The 18062-nt window shown below is 42.1% G+C and overlaps 2 long non-coding RNA genes across 2 annotated transcripts; one reads left to right on the forward strand and one right to left on the reverse strand.

Annotated features, from left to right (window-relative positions):
• Nucleotides 1-2617: 2617 nt before the first annotated feature.
• LOC310676935 lies at nt 2618-9019 on the reverse strand. Its single transcript, XR_014510807.1, has 3 exons — nt 8771-9019; nt 6737-7267; nt 2618-3926 (listed from the first exon to the last, which is right to left on the reverse strand). It is a non-coding gene; the product is annotated as an uncharacterized lncRNA (long non-coding RNA).
• Nucleotides 9020-12484: 3465 nt separating this feature from the next.
• Nucleotides 12485-17277, forward strand: LOC310676930. Its single transcript, XR_014510800.1, has 2 exons — nt 12485-12722; nt 15480-17277. It is a non-coding gene; the product is annotated as an uncharacterized lncRNA (long non-coding RNA).
• The last annotated feature ends 785 nt before the right edge of the window (nt 17278-18062 follow it).

Consider the following 18062-nt stretch of genomic DNA (forward strand, 5'->3'; position numbering starts at 1 on the left):
CGGCAACGGGCAGCAGGGGTCGCCGCGGGCCAGATAAACGAGTCCCTCAGGCCTTATCCGGCTCACGGACCTTAGTTTGGGGACCCCCGCTCTTGGGCTTCTGCCTGCAGCCTGCTTCTGGCCTAGCTCTCACACACCTCTGGCCCTTGTCCTTCTCACCGACATCCAGCAGAGGGAGGAGGACCCACCTCTTTACCCTCTGGCACAAAGTCACTTCCTATATTAGCCTAATAACCCATACTTAGGGGGGCATTAGCTTACCAAGACACTGCCTTGGCTATTCCAACAACTGAATCCTCCATTAGATTTCAACACTTGCTGTATCCAGGAAATAGAAGGGGCTCAGGCATACAGCCTAACCCCACACCAAACTCACAGCATTGCATTTCAGTGTGCCTGATCTGTCTCTTGGGAACTGTGGTACTTTCAAGATGTCCTTACCGTTCACCTCTATTCCTTGATTTCATTTCCACTGGGTTTCTAAATGAGTTCAGATCAATTTTGTCCTATACACAAGCCAGATAGTTCAGGTAATACAAAATATAGTTGCTTGTATGATCAATGCGGATCACAACAGTTTTGCAAAATCCAATACAGTTTTGCTGTGTTGGTACTCCACAAAAATCACATTAAAGCAATCCAACAGATCTAGTACATAAGCAGAACCGACCAAGCAAGGAGAAAACAGGTGTGAGTCCTTGGCCATGGGAAGTTTAAATAGCCTGCGCCATGCCCCCGGACCATCTGGATTGGGCAGCCTAAGGATGATGTGGCCAAGGACCATCCAATGGCGCAGGGGCTATCCTGCCCCTTGCGCATGGGGAGGGCTTGGTCCTAGCCCGCAACGTCATCTCTCTGGGAATGGGAAATGGCTTAAGCAGGAGATCTGATTTGTGCACAGAGCAACCATGGGAGCCACCCCTCTTTTCTCTCTCTTAAGTACTAGTCTTCAGTTCCAGGAATTTTCAGAGTGACATACGCAATAATGAAGATAATCACAATAATACCAAAAACAAATGAAACTGTACAAGAAACAAAATTATTAATAAAAGTCAGAGTTAAAACGTTAAATTTAAAAGGCCTGGAGAAATAAACGTGGAGTTCCAAGTGCGGAAAAGATGTTGATGCCACACAAATCTCCTTGGAAAAGAAATTGCAAAACCAGGGTGCCACCACTAAAAGGGCCCTATTTTTAGTCACCACCTGATTGGGGTGTGTGTCAAGGAAGGGCCTTCAACAACTCTCCTACAAATTAAGAGTTGTTGTGTTTGTAGCTATGGATTAGTCCCTAACTGGAGAACTGAAGCTGCTATGTGAAACTGGGAAATAAATTCATTCCCAAATCAAATACAATAGACATACATGAGATGCCCGTTTCAGGAGATGCTGGTTATAATTAGAAGCTGCAGTTCATGCTAGAATGCATCACGAGTTTTGTTTTTATTCTGCTTATATATGTTGCTTTCTTCAGATTGCACTGATTAGTTGCTCATGACATATAAAGTAAAAAATAACCCCAAGAAAACAATTCTTAATTCAGCACTTAATGTACTAATAAGGCCCAGTACAATATTAAGCCATTCCACTTAGGGAAGGAAATGTCTTGTGGAAAATTCTCTGGGTACTGTTTTCCTACATGCCACAAAATTCAAAATTGAATGGCAATCTTGTTTCATGGATTCTTCTTCATTCCAGGAAGTGTGTACTTAGGATGCAAATTTCAGTATTTTCCACAGAAATTTAGAGTAGTTTAGTTGATTCCACATAGCCACATTGTCATACAGCTTATAGATTTTATGAGCAAAATCTCAAATCGGTTAATGATTAGCCTTGCTAGGGAGGATAAAGGTAATAATATAAAGAACAGTGTGTCACTAGTAAAATCTGGTCTAGCAGGTCTGCCCAACCCCAGAGTTAATTTAAGTAAGTCCCTAGAGATTTTGTTAAATAGATAAACTAAAAATAAAACTTTGATTCCCTTCCAACCCCAGAGTTAATTTAAGTAAGTCCCTAGAGATTTTGTTAAATAGATAAACTAAAAATAAAACTTTGAATCCCTTCCTCCTTTCTTCTAGTTTATTTAAGATTTTTTTTCATGTATAACGTGTGGATTATTTAATTTTTCTTTAACCCTCTTATCACACCAGGATTTGTATAATTAACTGCATTTGTGGGAAGTGGAGGGCAGGAAGGGGAAGAGGGATTGATAAAATATGGGGAATAGTATGGTGGAAACAAATAGAAATGTGAAAATCTAAAATAAATTATTAATAACAAAAGAGAAAGAAAATAAAGGGAAACTAGTTAAATAAATAACACTAGAAATAAATGGTGAGGCAGGATATGAGCATAAGAAAAGCCCATTGGATCTGGCCAATGGACCACTAGTTGAGCATCCTGTTTTCACAGCGACCACCCAGATGCCCATAGGGAACCCTCAAGCAGGACCTGAGTACAATAAAACTTTTCCCTCCTTTGGTTTCCAGCAACTAGTATTCAGAAGTACTGCTATCTCCAGCTGTGGAGCCAGAGCATAGCCATCATGGCTAGTAGCCATTGATAGCTTTATCCTCCGTGAATTTATCCAATCTTCTTTTAAAGCCATCCAAGGATCTGCTAGCAGGAACTCATGCTTCAATTTCTTTCTCAGTTGTCTCTGCTATGACAAATTTTCAGTTGCACGCCTCTTGAACAGGGAACTTTCCTCTTGTAATTTATACGAAAAACAACAATAACTCATTGTCTGGAAACAATGAGTCACAGTGGTCTGCATCTTCTGATGGCCAGGTGGCAGGACCAACACAAAAATCCTCAACAAAGACAGCCATTATACTTGTAGATTCCTTAGCAAAGAGTCAGAGGAAAACCAGTTGGGAAAACTCTCGTGTGAAGAGGCAAAGTTTTTACAGGGTATTCCATTTTAATATTTAATTTCCTTACTTTACAGAGTTTTGTTGGATTTCAACAAACGCCACTAGAAATACATTAGAAGCGGCTACCTCTCTCAAATGAGGATTTAATTTAGGCACAATCAGATAAGAATGATATTTTCATTAATCCTCAGAACCTTAAAGGCATTGTCCAGTATGCTAGGAGTGAAGGTACAGATACGTTTGATGAAACCATTAAGTTCAAAATGATAGTTAGGATATGCTTAATGAGTTTTAGCTGGCTCACGCAACAGACAGATTATAAGTGATGTAGATAATTCATAAAACTTAATTTAAAATGAGAGAGCATTTTTTTAAAAGAAACATTCAATCATCTTTTTTAAAAGAAGGAGGGAATCTATCAGTAATGCAATAAAGGAACAAAGGTAAGAAGATTCAGAAAATGCCTTGATGTCCTCTTCTACAATCCATTATTGATGTGTGTCTTGGTGTGTGTAATGTGCAATTCACATTGCAACTCAGAGCATGGAAAGCTAAAAAAAACCACACACCCAGAAAACCAACCACCTTTGGTTGCACTACATTTAGAGCGGTGGCTGGAGGGAAAGAAACAGATCATCTGAATCATTCGCCAGGAACACAAACCACAATGATGCACTTCTTCCAAATGAATGTTAAGTGGCAGTATTCAGAATATCCATTATGGAGAAAATTGAGCTCTATTCTTTATATCAATCTGTATATTTCTCTTGACTCAAGTGTCTTCTGTTTTGGTCAATTGGGCTAATAATAATAATAATAATAATAATAATAATAATAATAATAATATCTTGGGAGACAATGGAGGAGTGCGCCTTTGGGGTTGAAGTCAAGCTGATGGAAGGTTGCAGCACCGGTTGTGGCTGTAGAGACCGATGCAGGAGAGACATGTTTTTGCAGCAGGGGCAGATGAAGGCTTCCAGTTGTGCTGCTGCAGATGCACCATGGCATTTCTTCTCTCTGCACTCCTCCCAGAGGTCATTTCTCCTCTTGTCACTGCTGTGGATACACGACTTGATAACAACAACACTGACAATTGTAATTATGATTGTAATTACACTGCACTATCCCTGGAAGAATGAAAGGACAGATTCCCTGCCTCTGTAGGAGTTTCTGCAATACGTTTAGCAGGATGCGAATTTGTTCGATTTTGAGATTTTACAAGGAATGTTTGGTTAGCTGATCATTTTCAGGATGTTTTATGGGAGGTATGAATAACTTGTGGCCTTTTGGATATTGTTGGACAGCAGCTTCCATCATCGCTGAACACTGGTCACTAGCTTCATGGCCATTGCCCATAGTTACTTATTTTCTGAATCTGGCCCACTTGTGCTCAGGATTACAGGAAGAAACATCATTGTTATATACAGAGACATCACACAACAGCCACCAGCTACGTCCACATTCAGAGCAACTCTATTGCCCCCACCCAAAGCTGCTGTGCTAATGAAAAACTGATTAGTCATGGAATCTCTTCCAACAATATATTTCTATCATTCTAAAATTCTTTGTCAAAACACATTTTGTCTTTTATTTTTTTTGTTCTTTTTAATTTATATAAAAAATAAAAGTATGTAACAATGTAAGTATTAAACGAAAATGTCATGCCTCTCAATGACTTCCATTGTTGCAACTGTGGGAATGTAGATGGCTATGATGTCACCACTGGGAAAACTTTTTAAATTCTCATCGAGGGGGAACAAAGAGTCTATCCTGAACAGAACCATCTCTGTTCCATAGGCCCAAGTCAGCCACCGCAAGACCCCCTCCCTGCCAGAAGTGATTGAATTCACAAGGTACAAAGAGGAATATCCTATAGCTTCTGGGCAAACAAAATGCCATATATCTAAAACGCTGACTCATAAGAAAAATATTCAGGGTAGCACTTCTCTGAAATAGGGGTTTTTATGCTGACAAATAGTTAAAAGGTCTGCTTACATGCATCTTTCTCTAAGTACCCCCATCTTTTATTTCCCTCCAACTTTGGCCCCATTTTCAGGTAGCATTAAGAATAAAATTAACGAGGGAATAACATGCGCTAGTGCTTTGCTTCTCCCCACCTCCTGATGGTTGTAAAAGTTGGGGGACACAGAAACAAGCCACATAAACCACAAGCAGTAAGGCCAGAATTTGGCTTCTTTCCTTCTCCATACAGCACAGTCATGGGCTGGGGAGAAGCAAAGACTTGTGTACATAAACACATCCAGGCAAGCAAGAGGCAAGGGGACTTGATGAGGGCAGAGAACAGGTGGGGTGAGTGGTTGGTCTTGGGAGAGTCTTGAGGGCCATATAGAAAGTCCTGGATTGACACATTGGGCCCCCAGGCCTGAGGTTTCTTATCCCTGTCGCCTGTCCTGAAATTACAGTTATAGTGAATGGCAAAAGAGAGAGAGATATTTGGCACCCACTTATTTTGTGATTCTAGCACCAGGCAAAAAAACTTTTTTTTTATTTTCTAAGGCATTTTAATATTACCATATGCTATTTTATAAGTCCTTTCTATTTCTTCTTAATATTATTGTTTACATTATTGGTTTTTTATTGTGTTGTGCAGATGCCATCCTGGGAAACCTTTCATTGTTTTTGTCTTCAAAATAAGTCAAGTCTCATTGTGGCATTAGTTGCAGCTGTCTTTTGCCAAACGTGCCTCTGTGTGCGTGTGTGTGTGCACGCACACACTTTTTTATGCGCATGAATTTTTCATTTGCATGAGCAAAGTAATATGTGAGTTGATAGATGAATGAGTCTCAGCCGTGTCATTTTTCATGATTTCCAAATAGTATCCAAAATCGCAGACTTTACTGTGTCTGAAACTCATGAGCTGTGAGCTCTTACTACACAACTCACATGAATGGAGAGCCCTCACAAATTAAAAGGTGACACTCCACTGAGTGTAACACGTGAACCAGTCCTCTGTGAGAAGAGCCAGAAAACCTAGGCAGCAGAGAGGGAGAGATGCAGCGAGTTACAGCATATGGGCTCTGGACTGTTTGTTCCTTATTTAAACAGGAACTTCTGTAAGTAGAAAGTTCAACAGAGCAATAAAGTGAGCAGAAATAATCCAGATTATGTATTATGAGTAAATATGGCAGTGAAACACAGTATCTAAGCTTTGTCAATGAGCACAAGTGCACTTGATTAAAGGTAAGATATGACTGGTGGGCACTTGCCCAGGCTTTGCACTTTTCTGCAGTCAAAGGATATGCCTACCATTTTTGTGGGGACATGGTAGTCACTTCAGTGGAAAGCTTCTTCAGAGAGAAAGATGGTGATGATCAGGAATCTATGTGAAATGTCCTTTTAATTCTGCATTTGTGATGTTTTATGCTCACGATGTTATCAGGTTGGTTGTATATATGTGACCTTCCTTTCAACACTGTTCATGCAGAGTGTTGCTAAATTTCTAATCAGTGCATGTCCTGTGCTTTGTGTGTGTGTGTGTCCCACTTTTGTTGCACTATAGTCCAAGAGTGCCCCTCCAGCGGGCAATAATGCAGTATTGTTAGAGAAGCATCCCAGAACAAAGCACAATGATGTATGGACAGGCCACACCCCTACTGCAGACATTTTGTGATTGATGAAAAATATGAAATATGCCCACAGATTCAAAAATGTTGGCAACTCCTAATTAGAGTGCCAGACGAGACCTGGGGAGATCTATGCTCAAATATACACTCAGTCATAAAATTCACCAGTCGCCAACCTTAACTCTAACCTACGATGGAGAACAATGTATGCTGCCTTGAGCTTGTTGGAGGAAAAGCAGGATATAAATAAAGCAAATAAGTAAACAATAAATAACAGACCTGGAACTCAGGAGTCTCAGGGTATTACATTAATTTTCCCATCATTTATCCTCCATCTTCCCACAATTTCTTGTAAGCCCCCAAATGGTAATGATTTTCCTTTTAAAAAAATATTGTTCGTTTCTTCACCTTAGTGATGTGATACCAAACAGAGGACGATCTAAAGGTCTGGGTTGTAATCGTAGATTCTGTTTCCATAAGCTGGCTTTTTGAGCAGGTTTTCTCAAAACTTCCTCACCTTCAGCTTACAATGAAGATGTGAAAGCAAGTAAAATTCACCTCTTACTAAAATCAACAGGAAACCCTCATGCTTCTGGCAACAGAGGATGTGGTATATTATTCACGCTCAAGTAGAACTCTGCATGCTACCTGATTGCTTCTTTCCTATGAAATATCAGCCATAAAGCACCTGTGAAGAGCAAGGCATTCTTCTGAAAGAATTTTTCCATGGGGTGCTGAAGAAAAAAAAAAAAAAACGGAGAGGAAGGAATTCACCCCTGCCTTCACCTCTGCTCTGGAATGCTGATAGTCCTGTGGAGATTCCAGAAATTGTTGGAAGTCATAATTATTGATTGAGAAGCCACATGTGCCTTCAACTCCCTGCTAAACAACCAGTTCCCTCAGGCTTAAATTAGCCTTAAAGGCAAGGTAATTTGTTCCTGTGGTCAGACTTCACTTAACACAAACCTCGTATGCTATTGAATATACATGGAACAAGCAGAGAGCTAGGGCACAAACACTCAGAGATGGCCCAAGGCATTTGTGTGCCCATGGCAAATGATTTAAATGGTGCCCCTCCTGGTGGTAATAATGGACAGAGCAACCCAACTGGAGAATCCAGGCTGGAAGAAACACCAACTCCAGAGCCATGCCAGTCATGCGCTGACCAAGGTGGCAGGTGGGAGAGGTTGCCTCTTGACTCACCCCGCTCACACTCATTTTATCTCCTTACAACCATTGGAGCACTGATGGTGAAGGGACAGCAGTTATACCAAAAAAGGCTTCCAAAGACACATCTTGTCTCTGTGGGAAGGGAGACCCCCAATATCCTATGCCTCCTGGGTCACCTTCCAAGGACCACAGGTTTGCACCCTAAACTGTACATTATATTATTTCTTTTTCGACCTTTAATCTGCATCTGAGTTGGACCACAGCTGTGAGAATGAACAGTGTGTATCTCTATTGAAGAAAGTCCTCTTCAGACATTATTTGTTTGATTTATATGATATCTTCCCCCCCAAAGGAGTTCAAGGTGGCATGCATGTATGTTTCGCCCCTCGCTATTTTATTTTCACAACAACACTGAGTGTTAAGTTAGGCCCAAGGTGACACAGTGACCTTCATGGCTGTATGGGAATTTGAACCCTGGTCTCACAGGTTTTAGTCCAACATTAACCACTACACCACACGGACTCAAATCATAGGACTGGGTAATATACAAAGACTCCCACACTCCCATTCGGCTCAGGAGCTGCAAGAGTCACTGTAACGGTGGTTAATGCTGCAATATCTGGCCAGTATTATTTGGTGTTTTAGCCAAGATTCCAGGGTGCTGCACATATGGAATTCAACTATGGTGCAGAATTTATTTGACAAGGTAGGAGTAAATACCACAGCCTTTCTTACCACCTTTCACATCTGACAGACCTTTTGCTTTTATGCTCTGGGAAATTGCATGGGATATTTTGACAGCTGAAAGTGATTTTTGTATCTGACACAGCCATTCAGGTTCAGGTTCTAAAATATTAACAAGCAATCTCGTGCTCTCATTGCTTCTCTCAGGGTTTAGATTACAGAATTTTGCAAAGTGCAGTGAAAAGGATACGTTCTTGTCCCTCTTTTTCAGGGATGAGGAACCTCAGTCCTGGGGCCTGCGTGTAACCCCTCAGGTCTCTCTGCCAGACCCCTGGGACTCTTCTTAGGCCATGCTCCTCTTCACACACGCCTCTCCCCAGGTCACACCCTCCCATGCCCTTCTCAAATGCTTCTTCCTGGTGGAAATGGGTCCTCAAAGCAATAGTGTCTTCTGCTTACCTGGATGCAGTGTGGAGAGTGCAGTGTATTGGCTCTCCTGGCCTGCTGTACGAGGAGCTGCCTGAGTTAACTCTCAGGCACGGTGTTTTTAGTTTCTGTTCTGCTTGCGCAGCCTGCTGTGTGGTTTTTAAGTTGATCTTGTCTATGCTTCCTCACTGCAGCTTCAGAGCGTTGTGTTTGTGAGTGTGGGTGAAGGAAATATGGGTTTTCCATGGCTGAATGTTGCCTACGACACCAAAGTTGGAGCCACATCCATTGCCCCTCCCCCATTTGCCTCTGGCCCTATTCCCATGTGGCCCCTGGGAAGTTGCCCGTGAGGGAATGTGTCCTTCAGGGTGGGAAAAAAAATCTCCCCACGCCTGCCCTATGCCTATACAGTGGTACCTTCGTTTTCGAACTTAATCCATTCCAGGAGTCCGATCGACTCCCAAAACCATTAAAAAACCAAGGTGCAGCTTCCGATTGTGTGCAAGAGCCTCCTGCACCCAATCGGAAGCCACGGAAGCTGTGTCTGACATTTGGCTTCCAAAAAACGTTTGCAAACCAGAATACTTACTTCCAGTTTTGCAGTGTTCAGAAGCCAACTGGTTTGACAACTAAGCTGTTCAGGAACCAAGGTACCACTGTAGTTATATTTTTCTGATTTCCCATTTTACCCCATGCTTAGATATATTGAAAAGCATAACAGAACCCTCCAGAAGTGAGCTGCCACAATGTGAGGAACAGAAGTTCAAATGCACTGGTTGAAGGGGAGCAGGTACAACTTACTGGGCTGCTGGGAAGGGGAAGGGGGGTCAAGTCAGGCTGCGGGTTCAGTGGAGCTAGATCCTGCTTCAGGATACTTCAGCAATTTGACCTTCCACAACAGTTCCTCAAAAGTGCTTCCGGTGACATGAACATTTGCCGGCCAACCTTGACCCAAATCTAGGAAACACTTGCAGAAGTAGCGCACAGAAAGGAGGGATATAAAATAATTTCATCATTGTTTTTCCTGCTTGGTCTCTTAATAGTGTAAGAAGATAAACGAGACCTACGGGAACTTACAAGGCAAACATGGTGACTTGTGAAAAGAACTGTGCTGTACAGATAAGAACAGAATTAAAATCTTTTGATATATACAACTGCACTTGATTTATTTTAAGGCAATAAGATTCATTTGGAAACAAAACATGAGTATTTTAAATTCCCAGCAGTATTTGTGAATCTCATCTTTATTCATTTTTACATTTAAAATCTGTTTCTGGAGGTGGGAGAATTCAGTATTGGGTTCCTTTCCCATAACAGCTGAGTGTACTAGGAGGATATACTTAAAATCCCCTCACCATCTCCATGACACAAGAGCCAGTTTCCGTCATGGAAACTAACTTCCCAGAAACGGAGAGTACAACTGAGGATTGAGAGGCCCTCTCATCCTGGAAACAAGAGATATCCCAATGTTTTGTTGTAGTTAATAACTGCAAGGTGTTTAACGTGTATTGCAAATATAAAAGAAAAAAGATGAACAGTGGTGGGAGTGAAATAAATTTGGCTAGCATCCAAGCAAGGCTTACAGATTACAAAAATAGTTTATTTGGCTACATAGAACCTGAGCAGATAAAGAATCAAACCGTAGAAGAAGCACATACGATACTTAGAAAGGATGGGGAAAGGACACAGGAACTAGATAAAGAGTGTGTCAGCATGAAGCTATGCTCAAGAAATGAAAAATGAACACTTGGGAAATGAGACCAGTGGAAATTTGGTTAGCTCCATAGGCATGAATCAGCAAAGAGATACTGAAATACTATCTATGCACCATGCTCCCATGCATGAGAATGGATCAGTAGCTTCCTATAAAAAAATAAGGGCCATTTATATTTGGATACAAAATACACACCAATAGTATGCTGGATATTAAGACCTTGAACATACAGGAGTGGCAATATCTTGCCTCATGTGTGTATTTTAAAGTGAAATGTGATCTGTAAACATGCACTTCCATATTTCACAAGTCGCATGAGCATTTTGTATTAGGGATCTGTAGCAAAAAAAAATTAAAAAAATGTCAAGAAGCAGACATAATGAATCTATAACAGGTGATCAGCAGAGTTTATGAGGCAGAGGGCCTGTCTGAATGGTGTTTGTGGCATGTAGTTTAACAGGAATGGCTGGGCCCGTGGAAGTCCAGCTATGCCAACCGATGCCAAAGACGTTTACATCTGGTGTCACGGGCTCATTTCAGTGCAAATTAACATATGGCATGCTGTTGCACCATCATATTATAGAAAGCACGAGAAGATCCAGATGACACTTCCCTTTTATCAGAAGGTTGCATTTTAGTTACCTTCAATTTTATTTTATTTTTTATTTTATTACCTGTGTTTTCAGCATTTCACAGCCTGCAAGTCATAGCACCATATCTTTCTGCGGTGAAATTTTGTATCATACAGAAAACAAAATGTTCTGCAGATGTAGTCATTTAGGCCTTACATCAATTTCATTGTGAAACTGGGACGCCGCAGATTTACTCCTTGTTCTAAAAAAGAATTTATTTTGGTTTCCTCATCTTATCATTTCTGCGCAGTCAGTTCAAAAACAAGATTTCAGCTAGGCCAGGCAAGGCTATGCCTTGGTTCACTATGCTCCTCTTTCAAATCCTGCTGTAAGTGACTAACGAAGTTAAAGACTTGTATGGACGATCCAATTTTTCTGGGCTATGGGAGTGCCTTTTCTCTTAATGCCACAGTGGCATTAACCACATTCCTACAACAGAGTACTCCTTGTGCTAACACAGTAGAGGAGGGAATGTAGCCGGAGATGGGGGGTGGGGTGAGGTGGGGGAGGGGAACATATCCTTTCGTTGTTACACGTTGTTCCACCATGGAGATGTGTATGCCAGTGCAGGAAAGTAAGTGTGCACATTGTTCCAAGAAAATGTCGGTCTTAAAAATATTGAAATAATTGGATTCTTTTCCACAATAATTTTTCCTTTTAAAAAGTATACATTTATATTAATTAAAAGATTATAAAATCCATTTTTTTCTTCAGAGAATTGGGATCCCCTCCTCAGTGAATCTCCTCCATTAATCTACACTGGAAACTTAAAAAGGTAAAGGTACCCCCTGCCCGTACGGGCCAGTCTTGACAGACTCTAGGGTTGTGCACCCATCTCACTCAAGAGGCCGGGGGCCAGCGCTGTCCGGAGACACTTCCGGGTCACGTGGCCAGCGTGACATCGCTGCTCTGGCAAGCCAGAGCCGCACACGGAACGCGGTTTAGCTTCCCGCTAGTAAGCGGTCCCTATTTATCTACTTGCACCCGGGAGTGCTTTCGAACTGCTAGGTTGGCAGGCGCTGGGACCGAACGACGGGAGCGCACCCCGCCGCGGGGATTCGAACCACCGACCTTTCGATCGGCAAGCCCTAGGCGCTGAGGCTTTTACCCACAGCGCCACCCGCGTCCCCTGTCACTGGAAACTTAGACCAGAGTAAATTTGGTTTAAGTGCAAATATGGTTATTTAAAACATCTGGGAACCACACTATTGGGGAATATGAGTTTGGTACTTAGTACTATGCAGAAAAGCCCAGCTCTCTTACCCCCCATTTTGCTCAAGTGAGGCAAACACATACTCCAACCAGCTCCTGAATCCAAAGCCCAGGCTAGGTGCGGTGGGCTTCCATTTCCACCAGAGCTAAACATTATTTGCCTGCCCCCAGGGTCCATCTACATCTTCCCAACTCCCAGCAAGGTGTCACATGAGTTATCCGCCAAGCATGGCCTGTGCTCTGGCCATAAAATGCCAACTGTCATTCAGTCCCGGATGGGGGAGAGAGCCCTTAAAAATGGGCTGCAGTGTGAAGCCAGGGTCCACCAGTCCCTCACCTCAGGGCCCATCACCCATCACCAGAAAACCCTGCAATGGACCACCTACACTTTTAATTATCAGGAGAACAAAAGCCTGTTAGTAACTAGGTCAGCATTGGTAGATTGGGGCTAAAGAGTTTTTATTTTCCAGTCTATTTTGTCCCTCTCCAAAGACTCCTGGAAAGTTTGTTTGGGGTGCTGGGAATTGTAGTTCTCAGAGGGGTAAACTACTGTTCCCATAATTCTTGGGGGGTAGGGGAGAATGTGCTTTAAACACTTGGTGTGTACGCAAATTGCAATTTGGTGCATATGCAATTACAATCTCCCTCACTATGTTTTTGTCTTGCTCTCCCTTTTTTGTCTCCTAACTATCTCTTCCTCACGATGCCCATCCTGTGTATGTCCCTTACACTGATTCATCATATTTCTGTCTGACTCCATTCAGGAAAGCAAAAGAGTAGCCAGTCCTATCGTTAGAGCGAGTTTTTGAGTGTCATGAAAGGCTAGCGACAACTTGAACATTTATTTATTTTATTCTTATTGTATTTTTACTCCCCGGAAGAGGCATGTGTGGGATTTTGTGTCTAAGGTGCCAAAATAACTTGGCCAGCCTAACTACTCTCCGCCTTGACCTAGGGCGGGGCGCCATTTGCTGTTTCTCCTCAGGCAGCAGGAGCCACAGTGCAGGGCGGGGAGACACTAGAAAAGCAGATGGATTAAGATAACAATGAATTAATGAATTAAGACTAAGTGGGAAACAAGTTCCAAGATTTAAAGAAAACTGTTAGGAAAACAGTGATGAAATTGGAGGGTGCCGAACAGTGGCAAAGCTGCTGTGTCGGATGAAGTGTTTGAAAATGTTGAGAATTCAAGAAAGGCAATGAATGGGCAGAATGTGGAGCAGGCCGAATTGGCATGTTCACCAGGGTCACTCCCTAGGCGGCAAATAAGTAGAGGTAGAGCTTGAAGTTTGGAAGCACTCCAGGGTCGGATTTAGGTTTGATGAGGCAATGGGGCCCTTTATATGTCCAGCTGTCCTTTGTCAACAACAAATTGTCGCTGTTTTTTGTGGAGTGTGGTAATTTATGGACCTAATAGGTATCTAAAGCCACATATAGAATTGAGCAATCCAGTGATATTTTAGGGAGCAGGCTAGCAGGTGGGGCCCATTACTTACATCATAGGAGCCTACACAACACAAAACACTGTTGCTGTATGTAGGTTTTTGTTTTTTGTTTTTATCTTATATTTTAGAAATGTACATCCAGGTATTTTTCCTTTAAATTTTTTTGGGGCCTCCAAGAGAGTGGGGCCCTAAGCTATAGCTTGTTTGGCTTATACGTAAATCCGGCACTGAAGCACTCCCAAGTTAATTAAGAAATGCTGTGTATCACTGATGAAACTGCAGTCGACGCATTTTCAAGCACTAAAACTGATTTCTAAGAAAGGTCATGTGAGTACACAGAAAGTTACATCTACGTTGGGGAAGAAAGATACGCATTCACTCTGCACATATCTGTGCATGTGTCTGCACAGCCTTCCTGGTCTCCCACCTATCTTTCCTTGGCACTTGTAGTTTTTCTTGGTCTGCCTCTATCCTTTGGTCCTGCCCCCATCTCTCTCAGCTGCTAATCTACCGTATTTTTTGCTCTATAAGGCTCACTTTTTCCCTCCTAAAAAGTAAGGGGAAATATGTGTGTGTGTTATGGAGCGAATGCAGGCTGCGCAGCTATCCCAGAAGCCAGAACAGCAAGAGGAATTGCTGCTTTCACTGCGTAGCGATCCCTCTTGCTGTTCTGGCTTCTGAGATTCAGAATATTTTTTTTCTTGTTTTCCTCCTCCAAAAACTAGGTGCGTCTTGTGGTCGGGTGCGTCTTATAGAGCGAAAAATACAGTATTAGTATGTCACATGTAGCTAAAACAGTCTTGCCTTAAGTGATTTTATGTCTTGGCCTAGACAGAAGGTAGCTAAGGTTTTAAAATGTGAATTCCTAAGTTTCTTATGTATAGTCAAACCCCTAATTCATAGCTGTATGCCATGAGCTTCTAATGAACCCTTCTGGACACAGACCAGTTGATAAGTGGTATAGCTTTTCCCTGAAAAGGAACAGAAAACACTTGCCTCTTCTATGATATGAACTTGGCTTTTTCAAAAACAAATCCACTATCAGATCCATTATTGTGTATATTGTCAGGCTTAATCTGAACAGCACAAAACAAAACTGAAATTAAAATCAGGTGCAAAAATACCTTTTAAATTATCGGGGGGGAGGTGCCTTTAAAAATAATAATTACTGCCACTTTAAATAGCTGCATAAGTAGAAGGAACTGATTCAGGCACCACCCCCTGAAGTTCTACAGCTAGCCAAGTATTTCTCTCAGTCACTAAATAAATATACAATCGGTTAGTCACAAAACAAAATAGAGGTGTGTTGTGCAGAAGCAGGGTTTTCTTAAGTTCCTTTTTCCGGCCTTAGCTAGATGTTACACATGAATGTAAGTTAAGAAAATCTGGATTGTCTTTTACTTGTTTTTAAGAGAAAAGTCTTTTTTGAGTGAAGGAATTTGAAGTCACAGGGAGTGCTCACCCCTTTTTTCAACTGTTGTCCATAGTAGCTTTTCTCTCTGCAAAATGCATGCTTTCCATCCGGGGCGGGGGTGGGGAGTGGAGGAATTCCTGTGAATTGTGCTACTACCAACTTGACTCAGAAGCCTAGATAGAAACTTGGCAAGCAGTCTTACTGTATCATGACCATATAAAGAAAATGTCAGTCCCTAGAGGATTACGGATACCAGGCTTTAGTTTTGAAGGCCTCTGACTTTCCATTTATTTCTCAACCTTTTTCTCTTAAACTTGTTAAACAGGGCTGACTACTTCACTGAGACCAGCATTATTGGAAGCAGTTTTTCTTGCCAAGAGTTTGTCAAACAAGAAGAGAGAGCTCAGGGATTTGGCAACCGTGCAGAGATTGCGTCAGCTGATGCATACATATGGAGGATGGGCAGGAGGGATGAGACAGTTCCTAGGATATCCTTGGCCTGAACAGAGTTTTGTCATCGCTTTCTGCACAGTAATTTTTATTCAGAACCTGAAGCATTGTGAAATGAGCATTGTGACATACACAGGGGTCCTAATTGAAGAGTCCCTGCCGCTCTTTGTACCTTGGTAACCTCTAGGGTCAGAAGGAAGTCCAATGCAGCTGGGTATCTAAGGGCAATAGTCAAGGAAACAGTAACACAATGACTTTCAGGTGTGCAGCGTAAATTGCATGCCCTCTCCTCCCCACCCCCTGTACCCTCCAAATCTGGTCTGGGTTTCCCCCTGCCCCCAACCCTCCAAAACAGATTTAAGGAACTTGTGGGGAAAGGGGAGGGCAGGGAAGTTGCACTGCACAGCTAAAAGTCATTGTGGTAGCATAGCTGTCCACTGTGCTTCATCTTTGTCACAGGAATTAAATCCACAAACAATAGGCATATGATGGAATCCCTTGGCAGATAACAACAAATGAGTGGTGCAACCCTTAGCCACTAAAACTGGTGGAAGAGTTGAGAGCTAGTGTAGGCTGAAAGACTGAGCAGAGAACCATTCCTGGTTCAAAGCTCATCTCTGCCCTGACCTCACTCGACAGCTTTATCTCTCAGCCTCAGCTCCCCATCTGCAATATGTAGACAAAGCTTTTGGCCTGCCCTTTACAGGGATGTTCTGTAAAACAAATTGCTGCAATAATGTGCATGAAGTGTTTTGAACACTCTGAAAAACATCATATATGACAAATAACAAATGAGTGGAAGGAGAACTCAAGCAAGTGGTATAATCAACAGCCACTAAAATTAATGGAAGAGGTGGGAGGTAGTGTAGCCTAGTAGCTAAGAGACCGAGCCGTCAATTATCACTGTTCAAAGTTTGTCATGACCTCACTAGGCATCTGTAGGCAAATCATTCTCTCTCAGCTTTAGCTCCTCATCTGCAATGTGGGGATAACATTTCTTATCTACTCTTACATGGATGGGTAAAAGTTGCTGCAATACTGCATGCTAAGTGCTTTGAACACTTTCAAAATTGCTACATAAATACTCATCGTCATTTTCTTTAAGAGGGTTTGGATCCACATTCAGGCTTTGCGTGAAAGGGGTGAAAATCACTGGTTAGAATCATAGAACTGGCGTACCTAATACCTATGTTTTGTCTATGAAAATAAACATTGAATAGACATTAAACAATTGGGGGGATGAGAATTTTAACAATTCATTAATGCATAAGCTTTCATGGGTCACAGTCTACTTCATCATATGGGTGTAATCCTAAATTGGCAGGTTTCTGTCCATACTTGTGAGGTGTGGGGGGCAGGGAAATAAAATACTAAAAGAACAGACAGTGATGATTATCTAACAGCAAATTTGTTACAGGGACTACTTAGCAAAACTGAGTTCGTGATTACAAACATAGGGTTTTAATTGTTAATTGCTTTACAGCATATTTCTAGTTTGGATGGTTGCTGTTCACTTTACTTTCAGAATATGGTACTTGAGATACCCACAAATGTATGAAAATGTAACCTGCAAATAGCTAAACAAAACATGCTTAATTCCCCACTTTGTTAAAGGTTACCAAATATGTGTTGGGAGAGTTCAATAAACACTCACGTGGCAGTTTGCAATATAATTTTCCACATACCCTCCAGACTCTTCCTGCTATGCATCATGAGATTTTTGATTTGCAGATATCCAAGTGGTTCAAAATGTTGAAAGGATTTAATCACAAGTTTGTTCACATGCCAGTCACAGGTTTGCTAAGCAACACTGAAGACTCAGCATCCAAGTTCCTAGGTAATCCATCCAACATTATCATTTTAGCCATGGGAATAACTTCCGGTATCCTCCCTGGAATACATTATATATTGTAAAATTTTCTAGCTGAAATCTGCCCTCCTTACTATTCCAGTCTGGCTTCAAGGCTGGTCTTGGCACTGAAACAGCCCTGATTGCCCTTGTTGATGACATTTGGGAGAGAGATGGTGGTAATGTGACACTGCTCTGTCTCCTCAGCTGCTTTTAACACTGTTGTCTCTGTATCCTTCTGGAGCATCTCGGAGAGGTTGGGGTTGCGGGCACTGTGCTTCTGTAGTTTTGCTCCAGAAAACAGTCGTGGGAGTTGTCCTGTGGTGTCCCACAGGGTTCTGTCTTGTCCTCCATGCTATTTAACATCTAGGTGAAGCCTCTGAGAGCAGTCAGCAGGAGATCTGGAGTGAAGTGCCCTCAGTATGTAGGTGACACCCAGCTCTATCTCTCCATTGCATGTTAACTGGGAGAGGCTTGAGGTGTTAGACCTGTGCTTGAGGGATAGTGGGATGGATGTGGGCCAGTAAACTGAAGCTGAATCATGAAAAGAAATAGGTTTGGTTATGTCTCCCAAGCTCTCACGTCTGGAAGGTGGGAAGAAGGCCTGCC

Source organism: Podarcis tiliguerta (genome assembly GCF_965153285.1).
Source record: "Podarcis tiliguerta genome assembly, chromosome: 4".
NCBI lineage: Eukaryota > Metazoa > Chordata > Lepidosauria > Squamata > Lacertidae > Podarcis > Podarcis tiliguerta.